Genomic DNA, 22,566 nt, shown 5'->3' with positions numbered 1-22,566 from the left:
TGAAAACAACCCAAATGTCCATCAGCTGAGAAAGGGGTAAGTAGAATATGATACATGCACACAATGGAATATTGTAGTTTTCTCCCTTGCCCACAGAGGATACATTCCAAGGGCCCCAGTGGATGCCTGAAACTGAGCATAGTACCAAACCCTGTATATACTATGCTTTTTTCTATACATCCATACCTACGATAAAGTTTAATTTATGCATTAGGCACAATAAGAGATTAGCAATAATAAATAGAGAAATTATAACAATATACAGTCAGACCTCTGTATCGTGGTTGGTTCCAGGACCCCCTGCAGGTATCCAAATCCAAGAATCTTCAACTCCCTTATATAAAGTGGCATAGTACAGTCTGTAATTGTGGATTTCTATCTGCAGTTGGTTGAATTCATGGATGCAAAACCTGTATGTCCAACTATAATAAAAGTTATGTGACTATCATCTCTCTCTCAAAATATCTTATTATACTGTCTGTATTCACAGGAAACTGAAACTATGGAAAGTGAAACTACTATATTTGGCAACAAAAAGGAATGAAGTACTAACACATACTACAACCTAGATAAACCTTGAAAACATGCTGAGTGAAAGAAGCCAGCCACAAGAAAACACATGTTGTATGATTTCATTTATACAATAAAATATCCCGAACAGACAAATCTACAGGTGCAGAAAGTAGGTTTGTAGTTGCCTACACCTGGCCAGAGCATGGATGGGAATAAGGTGGTGCAGGGGGTGGAGGCATTAGGTTAGGGAGAAATCTGGAGTGACTGTTAATGGGTATGGGTTCTTTTGGGGAAAATAATGAAAATTTTCTAAAACAGATTGTGGTGATGGTTGTCTGACTCTGCAAATACTAAAAACCACTGAACTGTACACTTTAAATGACGTGTGTATATGTCAATTACGTCTCAATAAAGCTGTTATTTTTAAGAAGCGATGGTTAAATATTTAAAAACATAAAATGAAAGGAAGAAAAAGCAACTATAATCCTTCCAAGTGAAAGCATCTGGAATTATTTTTTTCATTCAGTCAACAAATCTTGAGCCCCTACTATGGCCTGGGCACCTATCTCTGGGAGCTGGGACTAGAAGTTTCTAGTCTGGTTGGGGAGATACAATGTGGGCACAGAAACATGCTTCATGGTAGAAGAAGCCAAGGAATTGAAATAGTAGGATACCATTTCACACCCACTAGATTGGCAAAAACTAACTTCTGATATTACCACAACGGCAAAAATGCAAAGCCATAGATAGGCTGATATACTGCTTTAGGGAGAATAAATAGGTATAGTTTGGAAGGAAATTTGGCAGTGTTTAGTAGAGCTGAAGATGCACCTGCCCTGTGTCCTAGCCATCCTATGCACTCCTAGGGTATAGCGGGGAGAGTCTTGCACATGTGCACAAGAGGACATCAGCAAGAACCTTCATGGCAACACGGCTCACACCAGACGACCGGAAACAAACAACCAAAAAATCCAGCAACAAGTGAAAGGAAAAATGAGCTCTATTACAGTCATACAACAGGTTATACACAGTGGTAAGTTCCAACAAAACCCAATATATATCAAGTTTGAAGATATACCAAACAATAGCATCTATTGTTTGTGGACACTGTACACACATATGTAGTAAAAGTACAGAATTGTGTGGGAATGAGCAATACCACATTCCAGATACTTGGTGCCTCTTAGGAAGGAGAGGAATGAGATTGGGGGCACACTGTGGTCTTCAATTGTACCTATTATGTATCTTTTAAGAAGTTACTTGCAATATCTTTCTTTTTTTAAATTGAAATTTGTATTGAGATAATTAAGGGTTCACATGCAGTTTTAAGAAAGAATAGAGAGGTCCCTTGTATACTCTGCCCTGTTTCCCCAATGGTAACATTTTGCAAAAGTATAAAATACTATCATAGCCAAGATATGGATATTGATACAGTCTACCAGTCATACTCAAATGTCCCATTTTACTGGTACACATGTGTGTATGGGTTAAGTTCTATACAATTTTACCACTCACATAGGTTTGTGTGTCCATCACCACAGTCGAGTTACAGAACGTCTCCATAGGGCAAGGATCCTCATGTGTCCTTTTATCTCCATACCCACCTCCCTTCCACCCTCAGCCCAGGTCCTCAACTCCATCAACCACTCACCTCATTTCTAAAATTTTGTCATTTCAAAAAATCAATGAAATCAGACAGTAGTTAAGTTTCTGAGATAGTTTTTTTCTCACTCAGCATAATTCCTTGGCGATTCATCCAGATTGTTGTACATAAGATATTTCATTCCTTGTTAGTGCTGAGTAGCATTCCATAACATGAATGGACCACAGTTCACTGTTCACCTGTTGAAGGACATCTAGGCTAATTCCAGTTTTGGCTATTATAATACCTAGAATGTTTTAATTGTTCAACTGGGTGGTGGGTATACAGATTTTCACTGTATTCTTTATTCTACTTTTTGATACAAAGAACACTTTATAAATGAAATGAAGGAGGAGAGAAAGGAGGCACTACTAATGTTGAGCTAACTCTATGCAGCCACCATGCTGAGAAGAGGGCAGCTCAGAGTATAGAACTCGGGGTGAATGCTAAGGCCAAGGCCATGGGCCACTGGCAGGTCTGGAGTTCAGGAATAGGGCCAGGGTGCCCACTTGCTTTATGGTTCTAGGCGTTATAGGGAGTAATGAAGCCTGTCCAAGTCCTTCAGCCTCTGGGCAAGTGCTTAGGGAACCTCCCCTATGGTAGAGCTCTTTCCCATGCCTGGGTGTCTGGGTGCGCTGCCCCAAAGTGGGAAAATAAAAAAGAAGGCAGAAGAAAAGAGAACTCACAGTCAGAACATCTAGAAATGCCCCTTTGTGCCTGTAGAAGGCAGAAGAAAAAGCCAAGGGGACAGAATGAAATCTGACATCTGCTGAAGGCCTTGAGCGAGATCTAGAATTGCAGGAAAGTGGCTGCCTGAACAGTGCTGGAACAGAGAATGCCTATTGGAAGGAACTGAGTGCTTTCTTCTAATTGGAGGTCAAAGCTATGCAGGGCTTTTCTTGCCAGTGGTAGATAATGAGGCCCTCCCTGATTCTCTGTGACACTCAGGTGCAGGGGACACAGGTGTAGCCCTGGCTTCCTGTGTACTTCTTACACTCTGATCTGGTTTGGCTGTGTCCCCACCCAAATCTCAATTTGAATTGTATCTCCCAGAATTCCCACGTGTTGTGGGAGGGACCTGGGGGAAGTAAATGAATCATGGGGGCCAGTCTTTCCCGTGCTATTCTCATAATAGTGAGTAAGTCTCACAAGATCTGATGGGTTTATCAGGGGTTTCCATTTTTGCTTCTTCCTTATTTTCTCTTGCCGCCGCCATGTAAGAAGTGCCTTCTACCTCCTGCCATGATTCTGAGGCCTCCCTAGCCATGTGGAACTGTAAGTCCATTTAAACCTCTTCTTGTTTCCAGTTTCGGGTATGTCTTTATTAGCAGCATGAAAATGGGCTAATACACATTCCTCATCCTGTAGCTTTAACCTTCTTTGCCTAAATCCCTGCAAACACCAATTATGAATTTCTTAGTCCTGGGTAGGGCATGGGGCAGTGACAAATTCATGCTATAAACATTTACTGGTGGCCTTCCTGGTGCTCAGACATCTCCCTGACCTCAAGAACTCCCAGTCGGGACATTTAGAAATGCCCCTGTGTGCTGAGAATGGTGACATATGCTGGGAAGGCCACAGAGACTATCTGCTGTGGGATAGGGCAGAAGCCAGGCAATGAGCCTGTGGGGTCGGGGCAGGCTGCCTGCAAGTTCACCTCCAGGGGGACCTGGGAGAATGAGCAGGAGTTTGCCAGACTCAAAGTATCCGAAAGGCTCCACATGCTCAGAGAAGAGCTTTGTAAAGGTGCAAAGGCCAGGAAGCACTGCTATTAAAGCTACGACTACCGCTGCTGTTGCCAAGAGTAATAATATCTCAACCAACACGGAGTGAGGGTGTTAACTATGTGCCAGGTGTTGTCCCAAGTACTTTATGTGTATTATCTTATTTGACTCTAACAACAACATTATTTTGTTATTACTACTGTATCAATTATACACATAAAGTTCCAGAAGCACAGTGTGGCTAGGTAACTTGCTCTAGGGGAAGGACACACTTTGGAAGTAGAAAAGCCCAGATTTGAAACCAGAACCTGAGCTCCCTGCCATCTGTGATAAACTCTTCTGGGAAAAGGGATAATACAGGTGGCCGGGTGCAGTGGCTCACACCTATAATCCCAGCACTTTGGGAGGCCAAGGTGGGTGGATCGCTTGAGTTCAGGAGTTTGAGACAAGCCTGAGTAACATGGTGAAACCCCGTCTCTACAGAAAAATAATTAGTCAGCTATGGTGACATACACCTGTAATCCTAGCTACTCAGGAGGCTCAGGTAGGAGGATCGCTTGAGCCCAGGAAGCAGAGGTTGCAGTGAACAGAGATTATGTCACTGTACTCCAGCCTGGGCAACAGTGCCAGACCCTGTCTCAAAAAAAATAAAAGGGGGGGATAATTTAGGGCCTCCTATGATACTGTGAAAAGTCTGGGCTTCCTCTGGAGAGCAACGGGAAGCCACTGAAAATCACTAACTAGAGAGGGTCACAGCCCACTTCTGATAGGAATGCTATCCCAGAGGCCATCTCGAGCTCCTTCCTCAATGTCTCTGAAAGCCCAGCACCTTAGTTTCAGCATTTTCTGAACCTCTTCTTTATTTTGTATGTTACCATTTTGGTGAACTAATATTCAGCTTGTCTTGGAGAATGAGGCAATACCTCCTCCCGGGACTGCAGGTGCTTGGTGAGGTAGCTGTGCCAGCACAGGATGCCTCCTTTCCACAGAGTGCTCCAGACCCACTCCACTCCACATTGTCCATTTCTGTTCTGTCTCCCCAGTCAAACCCTCCACTGGGCAAGGCTGGGTCAGAGCTGGCCCCCGGCCTCCAAGACAAGACACAAGCACAAGGAAGCCTAATGGCAAGGACCTCTCCAGGCCTGGAACCTGTATTTCTTGAGGCTCCCCAGGTGCTACCCATGGCTCCAGGTCCACGTGGCCATCAGGGCTAGACCTTGGCACACTCCCCTCTTCCCTCTCTGAGATATCCCCATATAATGGGAGGAAATGATTGACTTTGCCACTGACTTTTGCTGTCAGTGGGTTCTGGGCTCAAGCCCTGGCTCTGCCACTTGCCATCCGAGGGAGCTGTGGCAAGCTCCCTCCCTCCTTGGGTCTGGGCTGGGAGAGAAGGTTGGGTGAGAGGATATCAAGGGTCCCTCCAGCCCTGCCACTCCTCCTAGAGAACCCACAGTGCCCAGAGCTGAGCAGACTCTCATCTCCCCTGCTGAGATGGCAACAACAACCCCTTACCCTTCGATGGGCTGTTGTGAGGTCAACAAGAGAACGAACAGAAAACACTGGCCAAATGCAACATGCTCTACATGGTCTACACAGCAAGAGACCATGTTCTTGTTTTATACTAGTTTGTCTCCAGTGCCTCCCAACTCTCTATCTTTCTTGCACGTGTGTGTTTCCTGTAGTGGTTGGGGAGAAGCGCGGGAAATGGGGAGGTTGAGGCTGGAGGGTGGCAGAGCTACAGAGTGTTTCTCTGGACGTCTGGATTTGCTAGGCCTGGGCCTTGACATGTTCTGGGCAGAGATAATGAACTGCTCAGACACTGCTCCTTGCTGCAGAAGACAGGCCTTGTCGGGGAAACGGAGCTGGTGTCAGAAAGACGGCCCCTCTGCCTGGCTGTGTGGAACACAGCATGGCTCCCTGGTTTGCAGGCTTGGGTGCTGCTTCTTCGTGGGAGCGATGTGGCAGAGGTAAGTCATCTGTCACACCAGGCTTGGATAGGCCCAGACAGGAATCAGGGGTGGCGGATGTGCTGGGAGGATGGCTCTCTCAGGGTTGGGAGGAGGAGGACAGCCACTCTCCCTGCTGGGAAGGGAGGCTCTCTGCTCCCTTCCTTGTGCCAGGCGCTGGGATTCAGAATGGAATCAGCCTCTGGTCCTGCATGGAGGAAGCTCCCCTTATGGCAGAGCAGATAGAAACCCAGGGCTGAAAGATAAGTGGAGCAAGCTCCCCTCTCCGCCACTCCTCAATCCCCTGCTCTGCAATTTAACCATCTGGGCAATGTCCTAATTTCTCTCAGCCTCAGTTTCCTCATCTATGAAATGAGAATGATGATAAAAATAATAGTTGAGTTGCTGTAAGGATTAAGAGAGAGAATTCAATAAAATACATAATAACACTTTATTTAATAATAATTTTAGTCGTAGTTATCGGGGGGAGAAAGTTAATTTTTCAACAAATACATAGTGAGGATCTATTATTATGTGGCAGGAATTATTTAGGCAATTCTAGTCTATGTAGGCCCTCACTGGAGCATATGAGAACATGGACAGAGGGAAGCAGGGAGTTTCAGGAGCAACAAAGAAGACCAGTCCAGCCTTCCCTTCTCAGCTCTCCCTGCCGTCCCCCAGCCCCTCCTGCCACAGGCCACTCCTCTCCAATCACACCACATGTGCCCTGGCCTGGCTTAACAGTTTCTTCCCTGTATGAGTTACAGACACCTTAGAGGCTGGGAGCTCAAGTTGAGGCCCTGGAATTAACTTACAACCCATAGGAAAACCCCTAACTCTGCCTCCTTAACTGACAATCACTACCAAGCTTCAACTCCACCTTGATCGCTCAGCTTCGCTGATGTAGATTGCTCCAAACAGGTTGAATATTAACTGTGCCTATGAAGGAAGAACCAGGAAATGTTGTCTCTGATAAGCCAGATGGATCACCCTGTCTTGCTCTCAGATAATTCCAAGAACTCTTGGGACGTTGTGTATTTATGTGCACCCAGAGAGGGAGACTCTCCTACGAATGCTGCTTAGGGCCCGCGGCATTACTGTCTGAAAAGCAACTCCCTCAGCAACTCCAACAGCTCTGGGCCTCTTTCCAAACATGTGTGTTGGGCTGAGTGGGGGTAGGGAACAAATACACAATAACATTTATTGAATACCTACTAAGTGCCAGGAGCTTTACAGATATTATTTCCTTTAATCCTCAGAACAACCTTATAAGAAGGAGGTATTATTATAGTATCCCATTTTCAAGATAAGAAAACTGAGGCACAGAGATTAAAATTAATTTGTCCAAGGTTATGCAGGTTGTTAAATGAGGGAGGCAGCATTTGGTCTTAGGTATATCTTGCTGCAATGCTGCTGGTCAGTCTGTTATATCAGTGGCTCTCAACCTTTCCTTTCATTATCACCCTTCCCACTGCTAACAGGAGCCCATATACACTTTTGTTCTCCAAAGCCCTCTCTTTCCTGTAAACTTTTAATCTGTAGATATACTGCAGGATACACAGTATGTATATCTGTTCACATACTGCAGCCCCTGGAATGCCACAAACCATTGTAATAAGATTTTTTTTACCCCCTAAATCTCCCTAACAACCAATTTTGCCCCCTTGGGAGTAATATTGTCCCTGTTGGAAATGCATAAATTACAGCAGTGGTTGTCAAAATGTGGTCCCCAAATAGGAGAGAAAGTAAGAAGCAGAAACAATGAACAAAAGAAATCAGACCTGTAAGTGATACAGGTACTAAATAAGAAGATAAATGTGTGCAATATTTAAAGAAATATTGGGCGTATTAGGGTAGCAAAAGTATCAACAAAGAACAACAGACTATCAAAAAAGATAAAGGAGATTGAAAGATAACCACCTAAAATTTCTAGAAATGAGACTAATGTATGGGCTTCTCAGGGCTATTGTTCTAAGTATGGCTCACAGTATCAGAATGTGCCCTGGCACTGGAATCAGAAAACTGAAATGCTGTGTGACTTGAGACAACCACTGCCTATCTCTGGGTCTCTGTTTCCTCATCTGCAAATAAAAAGTGGAACTAGATGACCTCATAAGTCCAGTTCTGTGAACTATTCCATCAAACAGCATATAACATCCACTGGGCAATTGTTTTTCATGCTCCCCATGATTGTAAGCATTTTACAGTTTTAAAATTCTTGCCCATGGGCTCTTATCATATCCACTTTTCATAGTAGGAAATTGAAGCAGAGAGAGATTAAGTAACTTTCCCAGGGTCCACCACTGGTAAGTCAGAAGGGCACCCCTTCAGTCTGATTCCAGAGCCTGCTCTTTGTCCCTGTACCATATGGCCTTCTAACATGCTTGCCTCTTAACATCCTGGAATTCTTGCTCTAGAATTCCTAGAGCAGGAATCTCTATCAGAAGTCTCTCAGAGCACGGGACAGCTCAATGGCTAGCAGAGGCTAACAGCAACCAGAACACCCATTCCAGTGGGGCAGATAGAACATCATGAAATTAATGATCAATTGCTACATAGTATTAAGCACATCTATGAGTAAGGCCTTTGCTTATTTTAGACAAGTGCTATTTAAGACAGAGAAACAAACAGTGACAGATTGCTGAGGCTTGCCTTCTGAAGACCCAATTTTGGAGAATTATTCATCTTGAAAGCACTTCTCTCCACCCTGGTTTCCTCATGTGTGAAATGGGGATGATAAGAATACATACCATCACTGGGTTGTTGTAAAGATTAAATGAGCTAATACTACTCAGGCAGATACTGACCATGCTACAAGTGGTAGTTCTTGATGTTGTTCTTGTGATTATTTTCAACCCAGTGGGAAGAAGCTCGGCTTTGTAGCAGATGACCTTGATCCAATTCCAGACTCCCCCACCTCCTAGCTGTGTGACTTAAAGTCATTGACCCTCTCTGAGACTCTGTGGCCCCATCTGCGTGTCAGAAATAATGCTTACCTCACTGGGCAGTTGAGAGGGCTAAATGGACTGTGAAATGCCTAGCACAGAGGCTGACATCTAATAGGTACTCAACAAATGTCTGTTCTTACCCCTGGAGTGTTTTCTGCACACTTGGCTTTTCCACTATGGTTAGAATTCAAAGAGGCAAAGGTTTCTGTGCTTCTCACTGCTCCTTTCCACCAGGGGAATTTTCACAAAGGCAATGGGAGGTGGAAGATGTCTAAAGACATCCATTTCCCAACGGGTAAGTCAAGGCAGTACAGCGACAGAGGTCCACAGCCTTGCAAAGAGCCCTCAGGCCACTACCTCAACAGCTTTGGATAAACTGACCACTGAGGTGTGCAGCCGCAGATGCAATTAGCAACAGGAAGCGAGCTCGATGATTAGGAGGATTTGGTAATTGAATCCACCAAGGATAATGACACTGACTTTCCCATTTGGAAATAAACTAGCATTTGGCTTGTCAATGGCTCTGCAATCATTCTGACTGCACACCCAGCACTGTGCAGTGTCCCTACTCCGAGGATGCAGGATAGGTAAAGAAGGATTGCATCAAAGGGGTTTTGGAAGAGCAGCAACATCCACAGCAGTGGCTGAGTTCATTCTGCTAACCCCGACCCGGCTGGCCTTGGGAAAGGGCAGAATTCCACACTTAGCTTCTATGGCTGCCTGGTGCTCCTTCCCAAAGCATGGGAGCCCCGGGCCAGAAGGCATTCCCTCACAGTATTCCTTTTTAAAGCAAATCGGGAACTCTTGGGTTTCCAGCACAATCTGTGGCACCTTTTAAATTTCATCTTAGATTCACTGCTCTTTCTTCTTCCCTAGGTCTATTCATGTGTTCAGTTAGTCCACCAGGAATAGTAATGAAGCTAACACTGGGTGCTAGAAGACAATGGTGGTATGGGGAGGCCGTCGGCATCCTGAATGCTCCGAGTGGAGACTGGAGGTGCAATCACAGGGAAGCAGAAGAAGCCTAGGAGGATAGACATGGTCTGGGAAGAAAGAGCTGAAACCAGTATGAGGTTATCAGTGGCCACTGCAGCACTGCGAAGGACTGCTCCAGCCTCACCAGTCAGTGCATGGCACTCTGCCAGGACCAGCCTCAGCATTTCTCCCTGTGCAGGGGACAGTATGGTATTTCCAAAGGACAAGACAGGCAGGCCTGGCTTCAAACTCCAGCTTTACCAGTTATCAGCTATATGTCCTTCTCTGCATTGCAGTTTGATTATTGGAAATTGGGACATTTCTATCTCTTTGAGCCAAAAATAGATAGGTTTTTATAGTGAAGATAAAACATACTATATGCCTAGCATAGATACCAAGACATAGTAAGAGTTCAGTAAACGTTTATTTATCCTTGCTTAACAGACATAATTGGCACCATATGGGACAATATACTCTTAGCCTCATAAGGTTTGTCTGCTTTACTAAATATTTACATAGGAACTACGATGTCCTCTTTAGGATTATTTCTTCATTCTGACCCTGAGAAAAAATGCACTGTCCTAACTCGTTTGACTTCCCAGTTCCCATCGCCAGCCAGGATGAACAGGGCCTGACCATGTGATAATCTCCATCACCAGTACCTGTATTTAATAGCAACGTGGGGTTTACATCTTAATTGTGGTCATGTCTTCCATGAAAAGCAAGCAACACGAAAGCAGGGATTATGGATTGTCTGCTGTGCTTATGGGAACTGCCATGGTAGACTCCAATTGGGCGGAACAAAGGAGCATGTTGGCGTCCCTGTTCCATTTTCCAAGAACTGAAAAATATGTCTGGAAAGATACAACAGAAACACATCTTTAAAAGAGCAGCAGTACGTAGCAGTAAACACTGAAGGCCAAGCAAACAGTGCCAAGCAAGTGTGGAGTCATGGGAAAAGCGGTCATGGGCCTTGGAGGAGGCTGATGGGAGTCTGCAGTTTGAATCCCAGCTCTGGCTTTTACTAGCAAGGTATCCTGGGGAGCGGAAAGGGGAGAAAAATCTGCTTATCCATCTGAAAATGGGGAAAACACCACCAACTGCTGCGATGATGACAGGAAGAATGCCTGGCACGTAGTGAGTGCTCAATTCACTGCTAGTTTCTTTCTTTCTTTTTTTTTTTTTGAGACGGAGTCTCGCTCTGTCGCCCGCGCTGGAGTGCAGTGGCCGGATCTCAGCTCACTGCAAGCTCCGCCTCCGGGGTTTACGCCATTCTCCTGCCTCAGCCTCCCGAGTAGCTGGGACTACAGGCGCCCGCCGCCTCGCCCGGCTAGTTTTTTGTATTTTTTAGTAGAGACGGGGTTTCACTGTGTTAGCCAGGATGGTCTCGATCTCCTGACCTCGTGATCCGCCCGTCTCGGCCTCCCAAAGTGCTGGGATTACAGGCTTGAGCCATCGCGCGTTTCTTTCCTCCTCCTTTTTCTCATTTCCCCTTCTCTTCTAGATAACTGACATTACTTTATTTGCTAATGAATTAGAATTAGTAGTGGATGACTTTTATCTGCCTGTTGGTGACCATAGTCCTCTGTATACATACATTTGCACACCATCAAGCAGTTGCTTGTAAAAACACTTTCAATGGCTTCTTACTTTTTAAACAACAATCACAAAAAGCCCCACCTCCTTGGCCTGGCATCCAAACCTTTCCCTGGTAAGCACTGACCCTAAGCTGGAACCCCAGCTGCAACCAGTCTTCTGCTTAAATGCTCACCCACCAGGGTTCTGGGTGAGGTGGGGAACGCAGTTTAGCTTTGGGTTAGGAAAGATGGTAAGAAAGGAAAACTGAAGGCAGTTACACCAACTTGACCTTAAAGCGCCAAGAAGATTCTGCTAAACAGACTAAGATGGGAAAAGGATTCTAGGCCAAGAGAATACCATACGCAAAGGTCTCCCTACAGCAGCGAGGGGTCATTCCAGGAGAACTCCCGTCCCCTCTCCACTGAGACTGTTCCCACTTCCCTTCTTCTCTTTACTAGATTAACGGTTGACTTCCTCCTCATTCCCTGCTGGACTCTGGAGTATCTCACCTTTTATGCCCACAGTTTTCAAAGTGTGCACCAGGGATCCCTGAGGGTCCCTAAAACCTTTCAGGAAGTCTGTGAGGTCAAAACTATTAATAAAAATGCTACAACATCATTTTCCCTTTTCATTCTGGCTTTCTCGTGAACTCATGGTGGAGTTTTCCAGGTTGAACGCAGAAGCAGATACCTCTATAAAGCCAAACGTTGAAAGGATTTGCCAAAATGTAAAACAATGCCACTCCACTCATTTCTGTTTCTTTTGGAAAAGTCATTATTCATAAAAATATGTTATTTATGTTAAAGTAAGGGTTTATTATTGTTAATTTAAATAAGTGATAAATAACAATTTTAACATCTTTCAGTATTAATCACTAATATGGCAAATTTTGACAGATAAAATCCACATAAATGAAAACCCTTTGGGGTCTTCAATAACGTTGAAGAGTAAAACAGAATGCTGAAATGAGAGAATCTGAGTACAGGTGCTTTAGGGCATGCTGTGTAGAAAGCAGGAAGGCAGGGGAGGACAAGGTATATAAGTGTTCTTGGGTAGCCTTCTCAGGCAGCAATTTCTGCCCATGACTGGGATCCAGTTTGAGTTAATTTTTGTATATGGTGTGAGGAAAGAGTCTAGCTTCATGCTTTTGCACGTGGAAATTTAGTGCCCCAGCACCGTTTGCTAAACAGACAACTCAGTCTCTCTGTGCCTTTGTAGCCATAACTCTAACGTGAACTTTAAAAGACCACCTTGCAAGGCATTGTGACATTTAATGAGACAGGGAGAGAAAAACATGGTGTGGGTTCCCTGAAATGTAGCAGATGGTCAATGCTCATAACTGAAAAAATGGACCATGGATCTGAAAGTGCTCTGAGGCACGGGCCATCATGATTACCACATGACCAGGGCTGTTCCATCCCTAAAGGTCTTTAGCACCCATGGCTGCATTTTCTTGTCACCAAGGCCTGTGCCATCCTCAAGACACTGATTTGCAACCCCTTTCCAGGAACCCCTGTTTCTCAGTGGTCCTAAGAATCCCTTTTTATTCTCCTCTTCTCTTTTTTGTCCCTGACTTTCTACCCTAAGTTTTCATTAAATGTTCTTGGTTTTAATTACTTAATTTTAAATTGTTAACTTACTCAAATCCTTTTGGCAAGGGGGTGGGAAGGCATGACTGAATGAGTGAGTCAGTCAACTAAAAGATCCCTAGTTTCAAGACTGAAAAGTGAAGCTCCTGCAGCTAAAGTGACTCACAGGGGTCATCCCACTGCAGGTGTGAGAGGTGAGGCCGTGTGAGGCTAACTCCAGGGCTCTCCACAGTCCTCATTTCCTCCTCCCACCTTGGAAACATCCTTTTAAATCACGTCTCCCTCCTCCACAGTGTTTGCAACACCTCCTGATTTAGTTTTCTCTCTGAATTTCATTAGTGTCCCATTTACCTCCTCCTCCTGATCTCCCAGCCGTTAAGCAGGAGGAGGCTGAGTTGGCAGCAAGGGCTCCGCCTCCTGACCGAGGGATAGGGGAACTCACAGAGGAGGAGGAAAGGACCCCTGGGCTGCAATGCCAGATGCTGTTCTGGTCCACTGGGCTCAAGACAACAGACAGTAACTGGGTCCTGTCTGTGTGTCAGGCACGGAGGGCTCAACGATGAGGAGCTATTTTTGCCTCAGGAAATCCCCAGGCTCAAGGGGATGAATGGATAACGTCTGTGTCATGTGGTGAAGGGACTTCACACTCCTGGGCAGACAGAGTGAATGCATGAAAAGTGAGCTAGTGGTGGGAGGAGAAAGGCAGTGCGGACATTCCAGGAGGAAGGAACAGTGTATGTGGAGGCTGGATGGCTTGAACAGTAGAATGTAAGCAAGTCACAATATGGAACCTGTTCAATGATTTGCTCTTATGCTCCTTCACTGAATCTTTACAAAGTGCCTGCCATGTGCCAGGCATCTTTCTAGGCAGAAGAACACTGCAGGGGCCAACAAAGTAGGTCCCTGCCCTTGTGGAGCTTATGTTCTAATAGAAGAAGACAGAAAATAGGCAATTAAACTTGTCTAGTAATACATGCACCAGGTAGAGACAGATGCTATGCAGAAAGGTTTAAGCGGAAGAGGGTCCCAGAAAGAACAAGCCTGGGAGGACTGCTCCTTTGCACACAGTGGTCGTGGTGGGCCCCCACCCTCACCTCCACCCCGCTCCACCTTGCCCACACCCATGGGCCCCTGCAGCCCCTTGAGCAGTGAACATGCTGTTTCTCAGGGTCCATCAAGTGGCGGCAGGGCTGGGTGAGCAGGCCGCTGCAGTGGTCGAGTTCTGAGATGGCATTCGGACCAGTGTGGGGACAGAGGAGGAGGTCATAAACGCTGATGAAGGGGCAGAAGTGACTGAGTGAGTGTATACACAGCACAGAGCACAATGGGAGGGATGGTGGGAGATGAGGCTGGAGAGAAAACGGAACATTCCAGAGGGAAGAATCTTCCAGTGCCAAGGTGCACATTCAATCCCATCCTGCCAGACTCAGATTCTGCAGCCTAGTATTTTTGCAAAGTCTTTCCTGCACCGATTTAGATGAGTTCGATGGGACCAATTACGTGGAAGGCCCCCACGTGGGGATGAACAGCTGAGTCACTTGGGCTGGGTGTTGGGGAACCAGGGAGAGAACGTCCCTGGGGAGAGAGGGGTTGAAGAGGAGGAGAGGAGACCACACTTCAGATTTAGATGGGGTAGAGGTCTAGATTCAATGACTTTTACATTTTAACTTTCATGTCACTATTACAAGTGAGTATAGTGAGGTTAAAGAGTTCAGCTTTTATCTTACTATGCTGAGTGAGCCTTGGTTTTCTTATCTTAAAAAATGGGGTCACAAGAATACCTTATGGGATTGTGGGAGTCAAATGAGGTGCATCAATCAACAGCTTGGCACAGTGTCTCAGTAAATGTGACCCCATTTACTTGTCCCTCTAAAGAAAATAAAATTTTTTTTTTTTTTTTTTTTGAGACAGAGTCTCTCTCTGTCACCCAGGCTGGAGTGCAGTGGCACAATCTTGGCTCACTGCAACTTCTGCCTCCAGAGTTCAAGTGATTTTCCTGCCTTAGCCTCCTGAGTAGCTGGGATGACAGGCACCCACCACCATGCTTGGTTAATATTTTTTTACTTTTAGTAGAGACCAGGTTTTACCGTGTTGGTCAGGCTGGTCTCGAACTCCTGACCTCAAGTGATCCACCCGCCTTGGCCTCCCAAAGTGCTGGGATTACAGGCATGAGCCACCACACATAGCCAAAAGGCAAAAAATATTAATGGAGCTCCTCAGAGAACCTATGTCTCTACTGCAGAGCACTGATCTCAGTTTGTAGTTATATACTTCTCAGGGTGCGGGAAGAGACCACCTTTGTTTTTATTCCTTGTGATATCCCCAAAGTTTAACATAGTGCTGGGCTCCTGGTAAATCTTCCATATGTCTTTGTCGAATAACTAAATAAATGATTAATCAGAAGTTATGTAAGGTCCAGACTCCAGCACTTTTTATTTGGAAGACCTTTGACAAGACAATTTCTCTAAGCCTCAATTCCTTTCCTGTAAGATGGAAATCATATCTACTGTGGCAGAGGAAGTTACTGCTCTTAAAATATCCATGTCTTCCCACATCTCCTGGAATCCTAGAAATCAGGCAGGACCACAGGGCTAGTTCTGGCCAATGTGTAGTGTGTCACTTCAGGAGCAAGTCATTTAAGAGTCAGTGTTCAACCTTCCAGGGATTTCCTCCTCTGCTACAGAGACCAAAGTGGCCAATCATCCAGGCCAGGTCGTACCCCTAAAATAGGGCAGAGATTTCATCAGCCTGGTCCCTAAGCCACTAGGTAGAGCAAAGCTTTCCACCAACCTTGGATGGATATGTAGCATGAGAAAGAAATACACTTTTGCTAGGTTAAGCCACTAGGATTCTGGAGTTAATTTATTACTGCAGCATAACTAAACCTAACAAGACTCATATTTCTATCCTGAAAGATTGCTGGAAGAATAAGAAAAAGTGCATGGTACCTAGTAGGTTCACAGTAGGCTTTCAATAAAGGCCACGCTCCCTCTTCCCTGGATCCTTCCTCTGCATCTTCAGCCTCCCTCAATGTGACCAGCTTTCACTTACAATTTCACTCCTCTGTTCCTTCTGTGGCTTGAAACATCATTCCACTTTTCCCATAGAACCCAGAAGTTTCCTGCTGTTTTTTTATTGCTTTTCTGCACAGCAATATGAGGAAAAGCTTCTAGAGAGCCATCTTAGCCACCAGACCTGGCCTCCAGACCACCTGCCTTCTGGGCAGCCTTCCACTCACCTCCCCCTATCCCATTCCCCACTGTGCCTCTGATCTCACTCCAGTTCAGCTCAAGATATAGCCACCAGACTCTGGGCCCTGCACCCTGGTCTCCTGTACCCAAGAATGACCTTGATTGGCATTGCTGCCTCTCTGGTCCTAGACCCACATGTGACCTCCTTGCTGCCAGCACCCCCATCACATAACTGCTGGATGCCCGATCCTTGCCCACCTTGCCCTCTCACCATGATGGCTGCCAGGTTGGTTTCCAGCAACCATTGCCACCTACCAGTCCTACTGCATCTGCTCCAGGATAAGGCTACCTTTACTCTAGCCAGACCTCCTCTACTTTCTATGCTGCCAAGCCGCAAAAGCCTCCAACCAAAAAACATGCAAATGTTCAGAGTCTGAGATTGCATTTCTCATCAAGGCCATAAATTTGCAGCTAATGATGGAAAATCAGAGCAGACAAGGGGACTGACCTGGCTCCATGTCAGCACGTTCTGAAGAGTCAGCAATGTTCGTGGGCCCTGCAGCCCTCGCTCCAAGGCCATTGGATCCTGGAGGACTGTGCGGGATCTTTTCTGTTGAAGCAGAGAACACAGATCCAACTCAGCGAGGTGGCAAGATGCCCCAATCCTTTCTCACAGACCCTCCACTCCAGCAGTCATTGCAAACACACAGCATGGGAAAATGAGGCTTGTTCCTGGTCCCACAGCAATGAAGAGAAGCAAGTGGGGTCCTAGCACCCTGCAAATCCCACACAGATGCTTCCTCTATGCAGCCTTCCTGAGAGGCTCGAATATACCTTCCTCTATTCTCCCATCTCATCTTGTGCTATGGGAGTAATGGTCTTGTCTTAAAATCATTGTTTACACACATTTCCTTGAGTGAGCTGAACCCTGCAGGACAGAGACTGAAGATCTGCCGTTTTTACAACCCAAGCACCCGGCACAAGGCTTGGAGCAAAGTAGGAACTGAGTGTTATTTGCCCAAAGGATTGACTACATACTGTGATAGGGGGTAGACAGGGAATGGAGCATGGGGTTAAGGTCTAGGGTTAGTAGCCAGTGGCCCCGTTAACAGTTCCGTCACAGATTCACCAGACAAATAAGTCACTGACCTTCTCTGAATCTTACTGTCTTGCTGCTATGGTTTGAATGTGTTCCTCAAAAGTGCTGGAACGTAAATTCCTCAGTGTGGTAGTATTGGGAGGTAGGGACTAATGGGGGTGCCTGGGTTGTGATGGCTCTGTCTTGACGAATGGATTAATGCATTCTTGTAGGAGTGCATGAGTTGTCTCAATCGTGGGTTGTTACAAAGCAAGGCTGGCCCCTCATGCTTCTCTCTTTCACATGTGCTCACTTGCCCTTCCGCTTTTTCCCTTGGGATGAAGAAGCAGGAGGCCTTTGCCAGAAGCAGGAGGCACCATGCTCTTGGACTTCTCAGCCTCCAAAACTCTGAGCTAAATAAATTTCTTTTCTTTATAAATTACCCAGTCTGTGGCATTCTGTTACAGCAGCAGAAAATGGACTAAGGCACTTGATCTATGGAATGGGTCGATCTTCCCCTAATATATCACATGGGAGTGTTGGGGTCACCTGGACAGAGGTCTTTACACAGAAGAGTTCCAGTTCTGGCCCAGCTGCTGATTGCAACCTCTGGCGAATGACTTCCCCTCTCTGAGCCTCAGTTTCCTCATCTGAAAGAAAGAAACTCTGAACTGGGAGACGTGTGAGGTCCTTTCTGGCCCTAGAATCCTATGACTATAAATTTGATTTATAGGACTCTGGGACTAAGGAGATACCTGTACAAAATAAAGGTTTTTCCAAATGAAGAAAAGAAAGTCTACCCTACTCAAAAGAAGGGTAAGGGGAGGTGCTAAGGTTTTAGGTCATTTGCTTCAGGTCATTGTAAGAGAAGGAATAGGAATTTGAACATAAGCCCTCAAAGATTCAAGGTCCCTGTACTTTTCCTGCCCCATACTGCCACACTCACCCATAAAAAATACTACAAAATGCCTTATTATACAAGAGACCCACTAGGCTAAAGATTAAGGCATAAAGGGTATACTTAGGCATAGGAGGTTAACCCCCCAAGAAGCCATTATTTGAGAAGTTCCCTGAATTCATTTTTCCCAAATAGATCTAGGATCCTAGCTAAAAAAAAACTACTGTCTATTATAAGGTGAGGAATTGCTGGTAATTCCCATGAAAAACAAAATGCATTTAATTGTAAAATTTTGTTGTCTTTATCTACATTTAATATGTTTCTTTATGGCAAATTATTTTAAATAAACAGTAATTCTATTAGGCAGGAACATTCACCAGCCTCTGGCCAAGTACAGAATATCCCGTTGGTACTCTCCGGAGACTGGCTCCTGAACTACCTTCAGGGTCGAATTTTTCGTCTTTTTTTTTGTGAGACGAGGATTTTGCTCTTGTGGCCCAGGCTGGAGTGCAGTGGGATGATCTAGCTCACTGCAACCTCCGCCTCCCAGGTTCAAGTGATTCTCCAGTCACAGCCCCCTGAGTAGCTGGGATTACAGGTGCCTACCACCACAGCCAGCTAATTTTTGTATTTTTAATAGAGATGGGGTTTCGCCATGTTTGCCAGGCTGATCTCGAATTCCTGACCTCACGTGATCTGCCTGCCTCGGCCTCCCAAAGTGCTGGGAGGCTTGAGCCACCATGCCTGGCCAGGGTAGGAAAATTAATGGGCACAAGTAGAGTTAACAAGAGTTTGGGAGTAAACTTAGAAAAGTCCTTATACATCATATTATATTCATTAAGATTAAAAATAGGCAGTACACCAAGCAGGATATGACTATTATTTTAGACATTTCAAATAGGCAATAATGGCTATTACACCTTTAATTTTTATTACCCTGCCTTGTTCATTAGAAGTTTACCCCCCCTCCCCTGCCACACACACACAACCCCACGCCAGGTTGCAAAGACAGCAGGAAATTGGCTTCCTTGGCTATAACAATGGGCAAGGGACAAGGTACTTTCTCTGGTGTCCCCAAGTGCCAAATGTCTGGTGGCTTTTAGGACACAGAGCTGTTACCTTTGTCCCCAAGGGTCCTGCTGGGGTCCTAGTCACGTAAGTGATATGTATGTTTGATGCTTGGATGAAACACTCAAATTTCTTTCTCAAGCCTCCTTTTTTGTGTCTGGGTTATAAAACTCCATCATCTCTCCCTTCCCCTCATAGCTTCAGGCCAAAGCTCGTGCCTCGGCTTCTCACCTGTGCCTTATGGTCCCCTCCTCCTTGAAGAAGCTGCAGAGCTGCAGTTTTTACTCCTCTTCTGCCCTCATCCTTGCCAAGGCTTCAGGGAAAACCTCAACTCTTTGTCTTCAGTCTTTCAATCTGTTTATTTCCTTTTCAAATCCTGTCCCTAAATTCCCTTTTTTTCAAAGTACCTCCAGTAGGCGATACAAAGACAGTTAATGAAACTAAAACGCTCATTGGTTGCTGGAAAGGTTTTAAAAGTATTTACGTGCTAGCATTCTGTCGAGGGGAAATTGATTTAGGAAGGGATTACGGCATTATTCATTCATTCACATATTCACTCGTTCATTCATATACCGAGGATTGTTGCTGGGCAGAATACAATAATGATTCTGAAGCAAATCCTGCTTTTGGGAAGCTCATAGGCTGGCAAGAAAAACAAGACACAGCCGTAGAGAACTATAATGTTTGGCAGTTTTGTAAGAGAGATGCAGACAGAAACTAATGAGTGAACAGAGGATGGAGAGATCGCCATGGCTGACAAATCATGGAAGACTGCCTTGCAGCAGACTTTGTATAAGGTAGGGGACATGAAGACAGGGCAGGTACTCCACATAAGGGAGGAGAGCCATGGTAGGTAAAAGCATGACAAAGAACAAGTGTAGAGCTCAGCTTTCCAGCGTCTGTGAGCTGTGCAGAGGGGAGTGAAGGACATCACACCCAACAAGAGATGTGCGCCTCAACAGGCTGGGGAATGTGGTCATTGTTCAGTGAGTAATAGGGAGCCTCTGAGTGCTGTTGAGCAGAGATGTGACATAACTGGAAATCTGCTCTAGGAAGATGAACGTGGCAAGCCTTGCACAATATGAACTGGAAGAGGAGTTGCCTGGGGCAGGGAGCTCCTGATTGTGTGGCATTGGGTAGGCTGTTAGGTGCTTTGATGGTATTTAGCCTTCTAAACAACTGTAGGAGGCAAGCATTATCCTTCCAGACTTGGAGATGAAGAAAGGAGACTCTGGGGAATCTAAGCGGCTGCTCCAAATCCCCTAGTGAACAAGCAAGGGGGACAAGATCCAAACCCTATTCTTTTGCTCTCTAGGCAAGTCATAAAGCAAGCTGTAACCCTGTGCATGACACCGTGTACCTGACACAACTGTCTTTCTTCTCCCAGTGCATCTCCCGCCCGTCCACGGGTATGTGGAGCTTGATCATTTCCTGGGTTGCCTTTCAGGAAGGCCCAGGGGAATTAAATGCAGAGTGCCTCTACTTCTGTTGGATTCCCCTAAAGTGACCACAGATCAAGGAGATAAGATGATGCCTTGAGTTAAGTCAGGTTCCAAAACAACAACACTGACTGCAGAGAATTGCAAAGGCAGCAGGAAACCACCCTCCTCCCTGGCAAGGAGTGTTAGTTTTTGTCTTTCCTTTTCAGCTAAGCCGTGGTACTGGGAGGAGTGGACACAGAAACCCAGGAGAAAATCTTCTGGATACCCAGGAATCTGCTGGGGCCCTGCAGAATGTCAGCGAGGAACTCAGCATTCCTGTGCTCTGGGCTGACCCCCCGTTTAGGGAAGGCAGCCCAGAGGGCTCCTAATGCACTCGGAACTGTATCATCGCATCTGCAGCCTGGAGGAGATGACCTCCCACCAAGATGCCTGCTATTAAAACTTTGTTTAAGGAAAATAAAAAGATATCCTCATTCTAAACGTGGGACACAGTGATAAGTGTGTTCTATACTTGACAATCAAGGGTTCAGGTTTGCTGAGAGGAAGCCTGGCACAGGTAAGAGGTGGAGCTTTGGAAGCAGAGTGGGGCTGAATCACAGCTCCCCCAGTCACCAGCTGTGCAGCGTTGGCCAAACCACTTAGTTTTTTACATTTCTTTATTATTAAATAGGAATAAAAATAATGGACTAGAGAGTACCTGACCCTTAGTACATACATAATAATGTAGAATAATTTCTTCCAGTCTTAAATGTTCAACATCATGGGCATTGCTTTCTCAGGGAGGTAGCTTTCCTCCTCACAAATTTACCAATTGAAGAAATGGATTTTTGGAGAAAAAATGCCAAAACTACAGCAAACTATTCATATCCTTGAGCTAGCTCTTATGACCAGTGTCTTACAATTATTCATCTTTACAACTTTCTTTTCTACCAGACTGGGAGCTCCTTGAAAACAGTGACGACTATGTCTTCAATTCTCAGCACATAGTTTTGTCTCTTTCTACCTCAGCTACCTTATTTTGAGATCTGTATAAACTACAGAGTCTGTAGTTCTGGGATTTTTATGGTCCCAGCCTGGTTTGAAGAGTGACTTTAAGCAACACCTTTAAGAGCACATCCAGTATTCTGAAAACCATCTCATTATCATGTAAATTATTAGCACAAAATACTTCACCTTTTTACTCTGCTAAGAGCTTTGGTTTCTGATCCAAGCTGATTATATGTGCCAACATTTTCAATAACATCTTAATAACGCCAATCCTCCCAGGCCTCTGGACAGAATCAGACCAGGTGGAGAGATCCAGAGTTCAAAGGCATCCTGAAGGGGCATGTCACGGGGGAAAGAAATGAAGCATCAAAACTGGATTCAAATCCTGTCTGTGCAGTTGGGACAAGCCAGCATAGTGCCCGGGATCAGGATAATTGCTCAGTAAAGGTTAATACCCTTCTCCTGACTCCTGAGAAAAGTAAAGCCATAAAACTTGTTGCAAGTAAACAGGGAGAGAAGATCCACCACATTCCTGAGTCCATTTAGAATATGGATTTTTTGTTTGTTTGTTTGTTTTTGAGAAGGAGTCTGGCTCTGTCGCCCAAACTGGGGTGCAGTGGCCGGATCTCAGCTCACTGCAAGCTCCGCCTTTCGGGTTCACGCCATTCTCCTGCCTCAGCCTCCCGAGTAGCTGGGACTACAGGCGCCCGCCACCTCGCCCGGCTAGTTTTTTTGTATTTTTTAGTAGAGACGGGGTTTCACTGTGTTAGCCAGGATGGTCTCAATCTCCTGACCTCGTGATCCGCCCGTCTCGGCCTCCCAAAGTGCTGGGATTACAGGCTTGAGCCACCGCGCCCGGCCAGAATATGGATTTTTTTAAAGCCTTTCTAAGGACTGGATGAAGCAGGTTATTTCATTTTAATTATGGTTGCTGCAGCTGCTGCTTATGGACTCAAAGACCAATTTTCACATTAAAAAGAAAAA

At 45.5% G+C, this 22,566-nt stretch overlaps 1 protein-coding gene across 1 annotated transcript in view; it reads right to left on the bottom strand.

Annotated features, from left to right (window-relative positions):
- The window catches only part of TENM4 (teneurin transmembrane protein 4), a 787,916-nt gene that overhangs the window by 544,866 nt on the left and 220,484 nt on the right, over window positions 1–22,566 (bottom strand). The window contains exon 3 of the mRNA XM_011938905.1: window positions 16,618–16,719. The gene's annotated coding sequence lies outside the window, so the exon portion shown is untranslated. The remainder of the gene's footprint in view (window positions 1–16,617; window positions 16,720–22,566) is intronic.

Source organism: Colobus angolensis, unplaced genomic scaffold, assembly GCF_000951035.1.
Source record: "Colobus angolensis palliatus isolate OR3802 unplaced genomic scaffold, Cang.pa_1.0 Scaffold179, whole genome shotgun sequence".
NCBI lineage: Eukaryota > Metazoa > Chordata > Mammalia > Primates > Cercopithecidae > Colobus > Colobus angolensis.
The sequence above is the reverse complement of the archived record's forward strand: the minus strand, read 5'-3'. Positions and strand labels throughout refer to the sequence as shown.